At 38.4% G+C, this 10,173-nt stretch overlaps 1 long non-coding RNA gene across 1 annotated transcript; it reads right to left on the reverse strand.

The window, feature by feature from the left end:
• Positions 1-4,609: 4,609 nt before the first annotated feature.
• On the reverse strand, positions 4,610-9,187 carry LOC117081509. The gene is made up of 3 exons (XR_004436181.1): positions 9,048-9,187; positions 5,998-6,247; positions 4,610-4,867 (listed from the first exon to the last, which is right to left on the reverse strand). It is a non-coding gene; the product is annotated as an uncharacterized LOC117081509 (long non-coding RNA).
• Between the last annotated feature and the right edge of the window lie 986 nt (positions 9,188-10,173).

Here is a 10,173-nt window from a genome sequence, read left to right on the forward strand (position 1 = left end):
ATCAGTACCTAGTTTATTGAGAGTTTTTAGAATGAAGAGGTATTGAATTTTATCAAAGGCCTTTTCTACATCTATTGAGATAATCATGTGCTTTTTGTCGTTGGTTTTGTTTATGTGATGGATTACATTTGTTGATTTGCATATGTTGAACTAGCCTTGCATCCCTGGGATGAAGCCAACTTGATCGTGGTGGATAAGCTTTTTGATGTTCTGCTGAATTTGTTTTGCCAGTATTTTACTGAGGATTTTTGCACCAATGTTCATCAGGGATATTGGCCTGAAACTTTTTTGTGTGTTTTTCTCTGCCGGGTTTTGTTATCAGGATGATGCTGGCTCATAAAATGAGTTAGGGAGGATTCCCTCTTTTTCTATTGTTTGGAATAGTTTCAGAACGAATGGTACCAGCTCCTCTTCATGCCTTTGGTAGAATTTGGCTGTGAATCTGTGTGGTGCTGGGCTTTTTTTTTTGGTTGGTATTAATTTTCTTTGGAGGCTATTAATTACTGTGTCAATTTCAGAACTTGTTAATGGTCTATTCAGGAATTCAACTTCTTCCCGGTTTAGTCTTGGGAGGCTGTATGTGACCAGGAATTTATCCATTTCTTCTAGATTTTCTAGTTTATTTGTGTAGAGGAGTTTATAGTATTCTCTGATAGTAGTTTGTATTTCTGTGGGATCGGTGGTGATATCCCCTTTATCATTTCTTATTGTGTATTTGATTCTTCTCTATTTTCTTCTATAGGATTCTGGCTAGTGGTCTATCTAGCCAGCTCCTGGATTCATTGATTTTTTGAAGAGTTTTTCGTGTCTTCTTGAGTTCTGATCTGATCCTAGTTATTTCCTGTCTTCTGCTAGCTTTTGAATTTGTTTGCTCTTACTTCTCTATTTCTTTTAATTGTGATGTTAGGGTGTTGATTTTAGATCTTTCCCGTTTTGTCCTGTGGATATTTAGTTGTATAAATTTCCCTCTAAATAGTGCTTTAGCTGTGTCGAAGACATTCTGGTACATTGTGTCTTTGTTCCCATCTGTTTAAAAAAACATTTATTTTTGCCTTAATTTCGTTATTTACCCAGTAGTCATTCAGGAGCAGGTTGTTCAGTTTCCACTTAGTTGTGTGGTTTTGAGTGAGTTTCCTAATCCTGAGTTCTAATTTGATTGCACTGTGGTCTGAAAGACTGTTATAATTTTAGTTCTTTTACATTTGCTGAGGAGTATTTTACTTCCAACTATGTGGTCAGTTTTGCAATAAGTGAGATGTGGTGCTGAGAAGAATGTATATTCTGTTGATTTGGGGTGGAGAGTTCTGTAGATGTCTATTAGGTCAGCTTGGTCCAGAGCTGAGTTCAAGTCCTGAAAATCCTTGTTAATTTTCTGTCTCGTTGATCTAATATTGACAATGGGGTGTTAAAGTCTCCCACTATTATTGTGTGGGAGTCTCAATCTCTTCGCGGGTCTCTAAGAACTTGCTTTATGAATCTGGGTGCTCCTATATTGCGTTCATATATGTTTAGGACAGTTAGCTCTTCTTGTTGCATTGATCCCTTTACCATTATGTAATGCCCTTCTTTGTCTTTTTTGATCTTTGTTGGTTTAAAGTCTGTTTTATCAGAGACTAGGATTGCAACTCCTGCTTTTTTTTTCTTTCCATTTGTATGGTAAATATTCCTCCATTCCTTTATTTTGACCCTATGTGTGTCTTTGCACGTGAGATGGGTCTCCTGAATAAAGCACACTGATGGGTCTGGATTCTTTATCCAATTTGCCAGTCTGTGTCTTTTAATTGGTGCATTTAGCCCATTTACATTTAAAGTTAATATTGTTTTATGTGAATTTGATCCTGTCATTATGATGCTGGCTGGTTATTTTTCCTGTTAGTTGATGCAGTTTCTTCATAGTGTTGATGGTCTTTACAATTTGATATGTTTTTGCAGTGGCTGGTACCAGTTTTTCCTTTCCATATTTAGTGCTTCCTTCAGGAGTTCTAGTAAGGCAGGCCTGGTGGTGGCAAAATCTCTCAGCATTTGCTTGTCTGTAAAGGATTTTATTTCTCCTTCACTTATGAAGCTTAGTTTGGCTGTTTATGAAATTCTGGGTTGAAAATTCTTTTCTTTAAGAATGTTGAATACTGGCCCCCACTCTCTTCTGGCTTGTAGATTTTCTGCAGAGAAATCCTCTGTTAGTCTGATGGGCTTCCGTTTGTGGGTAACCCGACTTTTCTCTCTGGCTGTTCTTAGTATTTTTTCCTTCGTTTCAACCTCAGCGAACCTCACGATTCTGTGTCTTGGGTTGCTCTTCTTGAGGAGGATCTTTGTGGTGTTTTAATGTTACCAGGACTAACATTTTTAAATTTCTAATTTGTCAGCAATCACTGTTTCTTGATGTTTAAGGTCTAATGTCTTCAGAACCATTATATATTTGTTTTATATTTTAGATACTTTAGGTGGGTGGTTGCATCAAGTTCCTGCTACTTTCTTTTGTCCCGATATATGTGTTTTGAGTATTCTGGGATAGTACTGAAAGTGCAGAGCAGGAGTCTACTCTACCTGAAGTGCACCATATCTCAGGATCACTGATCATGCTGTTCCCTCTGCAGATAACACCATTCCATATGTGTTTCATCTGGCTAACTTCTATTAGTCCTCTAAGTCTCAATGTACACATGACTTTGTTCAGAAACCTGTTCTATGAACATCTGTCCTTTAAAATTTCCCCTTTTAGATGATTCTATAATATTCTGTACCTTTAGCCACTTACAGTTATAATTTCCTTTCTTTGTCTTTCTTCCCTGCAAAGTTACAAACTCTATGAGGACAGAGCCATCATTATCTTATTCCCTATAGGATTATAGTAGGTGTTTAATACGTTTTTGAGGAATGAATAAATAAAAGATGACAGCAATGTGTATGGCAAGGGCAACAGTGCCTGGTGGGTGGTGTGTACTCAGAATAATCATTAATTGTTGGTGGTGTAAATCACATGGTAACTAACTGGAATTACTATCTACACACACACACACACACACACACACACACACATGCATATCTGACATATGTTCTAAAATTCCAGACGTACTTCATGGTTGAAGACAGAGGAAACTCCATGTAAGAAGGGGTCCTTCGTGGACAGATTAGTAAGGCAGGGGCAGTCAGCAAAATCTGAATGATTATTATCATGAGTTAACTGTCTTTATAGACTGGTGGTGCCTGGGGATGGTCAGTTTACAAATATTTTATTTATCATTATAGGTGTGTGTGTTTTGTGTATGTGTGTCTATATATACATATATATGAAGTTATATAGGATAAATATGTATTTTTATTTGTTTGTTGCTTGTTTTACACCCCAAGACATGCTTTCTAGGAAGTCAGGGAATGGCTTATTATGTTTTCTGCCCCCTTCCTGATTCTAGAGCAATCTTTTTCACATGGTAGGCACTCAGTGAATACTAGCTAAACACATGAATGAGATACCTTTATGCTATTCTATTTTAATGCTGGTTAAGTAGTATGTTAAACTACTACCTTTTTTCCTTTTTTGTTTATTTTTAAAAACACAATTAAATAGAAATCAAGCTACAGTCTCTCTTTGTTTTATCATGCCTATAGGGAGCCTGGCTGCAGAGATTAAAATGGCTTAACTAAGGCTCCAGTGTCCACCTGGTGGCAGCTTAACTTAATCGCAGTCAAATTACCTCAGGAAATTAACAGCTTTCCAAAAGCTGATCCTGACAACTCAAACATATAGAAGTCCTTGGGTATCTACATGTCCACACAGCTCCTGGCTCTGGAGACAACAGAAGCACCACGTTAAGCAGTGGGGAGACATCATTTTGTGATTAAGCTGTCTTGCAGGGCAAAATATACCCTTCTGAGAGAAGGCCAAAGTTCTACCTGAAACATCTCTACTTATTACAAATTCCTGGTAGTTTTCCTCCCTAAATAAAAATAAGAGGAGGAAGTAATACTGCCTCAACATGAAGATTGCCAGAATAAAGACTGGGATGTGCAGGGTTAGTGTTATAGAAGCCGTAAATAAAAGAGGATTTTTGTCCTCCCAAAAGGTAGAGTTATGGGGACAGGCAGGGTCAAGGACTGTGTAGATTCCAAGTAAGAAAAGTTGAGAACAGATCCTGAAAGGCATCAGAGATATGGCTGAGCAGTAAAACAAAGGCTCAGTATTTTGGGAAAGTGTATATAGCACTGATGGTGAGGGCAGAAAGAACAGTTTCCAGGGTGATCTGACTGAGAACAATAGGATGGCATCTTTCCTCAGATCCACCTTAAATGAAAAGCTAAGCATATGCCAGCTTTTGTTGCCTGAGTGTGGGTACCACCTGGCCCCTCTCTCCATGACTTTCTTGGCTCATGGCAACAGAGTGAGGTCCAGATGGGAAAGGCTAGACTCTCTCTAGGTATGGGATTTGATGTGTCTATTAGAGCAAAGCAATAAACAAAATTCCAGTGCCATACTTTAGCCATGGTTGTTGTCAGGCTTCAGTGTACAAAACAAACCACTCAGGGTATCTTAAGTGGAAAGGGACTTAATATGAAAAATTAGGTCCTCCAATATGATTGGACTTGCTGCAGAAGTAGAGTCAAGGGTTGGAATCATTAAGTTCGAGCTGCAATCCAGGGATCAGAAAGCAACTGCGCTTGCCACAAATGCCTCTTGACACCCATGAAGCTGAGGACTGGACATGAGAATGACACATCAGGCCACTCTTGCTTCTTGATCCTCACATTTTCAGCACTTTACCTGCCAGCATGAACGGCAGCAGGAAGACAGCCTCTGCTCACATCCATCTTCTAAGTGTCAATCAGGTGTATCCAATTGGCTGAGCCTAAACTGCATGCAGAATCTGAGAGACTGGAAAACATGGGGTTTTGTTTTTGTTTTTGTTTTTAATATTTCATTTCTCCCTAGAAGGGCTGGGACCAGAGTGAGGCAAAAGAGTCCCGTAGGGCACACCCTTCTGGCTCCTAGTTTTCTTTGCTGATTCTTTTGCTTTTTCCTAACCTTTAAATATTATAATTCCTCTAAGCTCTATTATAATCCTCTTCTTATATCACTCTACACACTCTCTCCCTGGTGACTTCACTCATTCCCATGCCGGATTATATCTTCAAGTCTGGTATCTTGTTCTGAATATCCAAGGATACTAATACTGTCAAGGGAATATGAGCATATATTGGGGACTGGGGACTCACATTCTAGTTCTATATATATATAAAATGCACAAGGATTAATAAGAAAGATGCACAGTATGATACTTATTCCAGAGGAATAATTAATGAAGTAGATCAAACAAGAATTTAAAATAAGCATACAAAGTGTTTTCAAAGATATAAAGAAGATATGAGAAACATAAAGCAGAAATAAGCAGTTATTAAGAAAAGCCAGAATAATATCAGTGAAAATGGTGAAGTAAGGAATAATAAAAGCTTATCTCTTCATAAAAGCGATGAAAAAGCTGGAAAAATGATCAGAATAAACTTTTTGAATCTCAGTAAAAACAGTGAGCTTTCTAACTTACTGTAGTATTCTAACTTACCCTGGTCTTATCCCCAGCTCCCTCATTCAGAGGCAGTCTTGAAAAATAACAGCCTGTATTTTCAGCACCAGATGGAGCAGAATAGAGCTGGAGCTCTTTCAAACACTCATACTCAAAGAAGAATCACTATTTGATCGTCCAGTAGTTCCTTGGAAGATGCTACTTGTAAGACTTGTCCTTATCTGACCTCATTTGAACTTTCCCAGTGTTAAAAGCCTCTCCCAAAGGGGTGTTTGTCAGATGGCTTAAAATAATGGCTGTCTGAGGGCATGTATACCAGTTGTGATAAGTGATAGACTAATGAGAAAGCTTAATAGGAAAAGCTAAGGCATGAGATTCCATGAGAGCTTGGAAATCCTGTCATATATTTAAGTAATCTTAAATATATCATACACAGGGCTGTGTGCACACTCGGGAAAGACCAGAGAAATCCCTTAGTGCTCACCTTTGACTGATCTTGAACCTTTGAGTAAGCAGGAAGTGAAAGCTAAGGCAGAGCTGTAAGCTGTCTGGCTGGGTGGTGAAGGTGTGCCCCAGCTTGACATAGAGCCCATCAGTGTGTTGATTGCTTCATCTTCATTTTATTAGCAATAGAGGAATTCAGACCTTAGAGTCATGTGACTGGCAGAATACACAGCACCAGACAGTGGACAGATGAGGTTAATGGTAGCTTATTAGTCACATTTACTCACAGCCTGAGAGAGAGGAACATTACGTATCACACAGGGCTTTACAAGGGTTACGACTGGTATCAGAGTGAACAAGCAGGGACTGTGGAAGCAGACTTTGTAGTAATGAGGGCATAGTGACCCTCAGAATATGACTGGCTTCTTGAATAATTCTGTAGGCTGGTAGGAATCCAAATCCAGCTACTCAGTGACAAGCAGGTACTATACATGGCCTCATAAGGAGGAAGATTGTTTGGCTAGGGGACTTATTTATAGGAACATAATAGGGAGGGGAACTTGAAGTTAGGCTATTTGAGGTCCTCCTATTTCTCCCTAGGTGTCAAGGCTGATATAATGTTGGGCCTTAATTTTAGGGCCTATACCACACTTGGCAAAGACTGGAAAATTTATTGGTTCCAGGCATTTAAGGAAATCTCTGTTCAATCATTAGCTTACCACTAAGCAAGCCAAGCATAGACTGCAGTTGCCATGCACAACAGACTTTAAAGAATCAGTTAAAAAAATGAAAACCCTAAACAAAAACAACTACAGCAAGCATAAATAACAAATAAATCCTGAGCAGGAAAGAATCTTATTTCCATACTCCACATTATGTTATTTAAAATATCTGTTTGTCAACAACAACAACAAAAAAGACATGCAAATAAAAAAAATAAGAAAAGATGATCCATACACAAATCTAGATCTTGAATAGTTAATGGCATCCGTGGAGATGATGGATTGAACTGGGAATGGAAAGAGGACACTGGAGACAGACAAATGGGACATGAGCTTACATAGGAATCCACCTTTCTCATTTTTTGAAGAGAAGATATGTTGATGCACTTTAAAGTCTTGTTGATGCACTTCACAAGTTTTTAAGAAAAGTAAATACAAATACAGGTCTTAATAACGGAAGAAATCATCAAAAGAAAAATACTAAGTGTGTAACTTTAACCAGTAGAAGGAAATTTATCTGGTGGAAGACAGAAAAGTAGAAAAAAAGAAAAAAAAAAGAAAGTATGACAAATAGAAAATGTGAAATAAGATGGCAGAGGTAAGTTCTAATATCATAGTGTTTACAATGAAAGTAAAGGGTTACAATAAAAATCATAGATTCTTAGACTACTATGTAACAAAATAATATTTGGCAATATGTTGCTTTCTTTATAAAATATAATTCAAACAAATAGTTTAAAATAGTCAGAAGTACAGCGATAAAAATAATATAAATGTGAAAATGTACCACATGGAAACAAGGCTAGTAATTGTAATATGTGGCAAAATATACTCTAGTAAGAAAATTCCCACCAAACATAAGGGACAGAAACAAGAAGATAGTGATTATGAACACCTATGCACATAATACTGTAACTTATGACTTCAAAATGCACAAACTGGTTACTAACAAATCTGAAGAGAAATAAATTAGCAATTTAGTTACCACTAGTTCTACCCATGTTAACAGCTGAGGGAACACCCCTAGGTTCCACATAGTTCTAGGGGTCTTATTCAGCACAATAAAACAGATAAGAGAAAAATGAGTATGAATGTGAGAAGAAAAGAAGAAAAAGCTGTCATCATTTGTGGATGATATGATTAGGCATGAAGAATGTCAGAGAGAATCAACAAAAATTTAGAAGTTATAAGATCAATTTACAGACATCAATGGTAATAGCCAACTAGAGAATACAACAGAGAAAGAGATGGCATTCACAGGAACATCAAGGATCCTAACAGCCAAAATAGATGGAATGCTTATCGGTTATCAGGAACTAGGAGTTGTACATTCATTTTGATGCTTAGCATATTATTAGAATCTTATGAGATAGATGACATCGTTAGTTACATTTTACAGTCAAGGAAACTGAGACAGAGAGAGATTAAGTAATTTACAATAATAAATAGGTGATGGTAGAGCTAAGATTTGAACCTGGGCAATTCACTTTCACAATCTGTGCCTGGAACTACTACATCAGGCTATCTCAACCAAAGCAATGTATAGGAATTAACCAAATAAAGAGAAAATTAAAAATTGTGTTAAAGGACATAAAGGAAAAGACCTATTAAATAGAAAGATACATCATATAAAGGAAAAGTTTAGCATTATAAATATATTAATTCTCCTCTAAATAATATACAAGTTATATATAATGTAAATTCTAGTTTTTTTTTTTTTTTTACAAACTTGACAAAGGGATTCCAAAATTTAATCACAAGTCTCCAAGGCACTTTTGAAAAGGAAAATGACATTTAGTAGATATTACAAAAACCGTAAAATAAGATATTGAAAGCAGTATGATACTAATTGAGGAACAAAGCAATAGACCAATGTAGAAGAATAGAGAATGCAAGAAAATTAATGTATATGAGCATTTAGCACGAGATCAAGGTTGCTTGACAGACCAGATAGAAAGATGGGGCCGGGCGCGGTGGCTCAAGCCTGTAATCCCAGCACTTTGGGAGGCCGAGACGGGCAGATCACGAGGTCAGGAGATCGAGACCATCCTGGCTAACATGGTGAAACCCCGTCTCTACTAAAAAATACAAAAAACTAGCCGGGCGAGGTGGCGGGCGCCTGTGGTCCCAGCTACTCGGGAGGCTGAGGCAGGAGAATGGCGTGAACCCGGGAGGCGGAGCTTGCAGTGAGCTGAGATCCGGCCACTGCACTCCAGCCCGGGCAAAAGAGCGAGACTCCGTCTCAAAAGAAAAAAAAAAAAAAAAAAAGAAAGATGGGTCTGTAGGTCATGGTCTGTGAAAGACTAGTTCACTATGCAAAGAAAAACACTGGATCCCTGACTGGTCTTAGATCTATTTAGTTGCTTACCAAATATCTATTTCCCCCTTTTTCCTTACTGATTGAACTTTGACGTTGTTTGGGGTGTCACTGTCAGGCTAAGTGCTTGCTTCTGCATCCTCCCTGGAAGCTTGGATTGTCCTTGAGACAGACAGAATTCTGACTTGTGAGACGTCAGGGAGTTCTGGGAAAAGGAGTGGATTCAGTCAATGAACTCTTTTCCTTCTTCCTCCCATGAGTGTGCTCATGACATCTGAGTTTGTAGCAACCATCTCTTGACTGTGAAATGAGAAACCTCATTTCCCAGAGAAGGAGCAGACCATCAAGACACTAACAAACTCCATCAGATACTATCTCCAATTCTATTAGCTCCCCCATACTGAGGGGAGAATCAACTGTGTTCATGAGGTTCAGATAACTGCTGTGTCATCTTGCAGGAGCTTCTGCTATTCTCACGGTGTCAAGCTCAGTATCTGGAGCCCTTCAGGTCCTAAGAATGTGTGGTGGACTGTGTTGGGTTGGGAGAAAACATATTTTTCTCTAGTATGAGTCCTATTAAGGTTCAAAGTGCTAGCTGAGATATTCCCTTCCACCCTGGTTGACAAACAAAGAAGAGATTGTAGAGAAGAATGTGTCATACTGAAAATAAAGATAATACTTTATTGAGGGCTGAGAGATTAAAGAATGCTGTTTCTTGATAAGAAACTCCAAGTCTACATTCTAGAGAGGCCAGAGGGATTTGATGGCCTTTTCTGAACCACAGATACAGGCAAAGAAGAAAGAAAGAAAGAAAAAAAAAAGAGTTAGGGGAGAGGATGTTTCTGTGCCCACAGATATAGCACGTACATATTGTGTGGGGTTGAATGGTGGCTATACTGAACCCAGATCCTCTGAAAGCTAGGGAGCATAACTGAGTGCAGGGACCTTTAGCCACTTCATCTGCAGATTTCTGAAGATGAGAATTATGCAGAAATAGATCATGACAGCTGGGCTTGAAGGGACTGTAGGAAGGATGGCCCTGTGGTGCTTGCAGAGTGGAAAAGGATCCTAATAATTCCTGTGGCAAACAGGATCCTAATAATTCCTGTGGCCCTATATGATGGAATACAGAGACTAGTGGAGGGGTCGGAGCCATAGGATTGCCTGTGTGGAGAAC

The sequence above is a fragment of the Trachypithecus francoisi genome, unplaced genomic scaffold (genome assembly GCF_009764315.1).
Source record: "Trachypithecus francoisi isolate TF-2019V2 unplaced genomic scaffold, Tfra_2.0 Lachesis_group8, whole genome shotgun sequence".
Taxonomy (NCBI): domain Eukaryota; kingdom Metazoa; phylum Chordata; class Mammalia; order Primates; family Cercopithecidae; genus Trachypithecus; species Trachypithecus francoisi.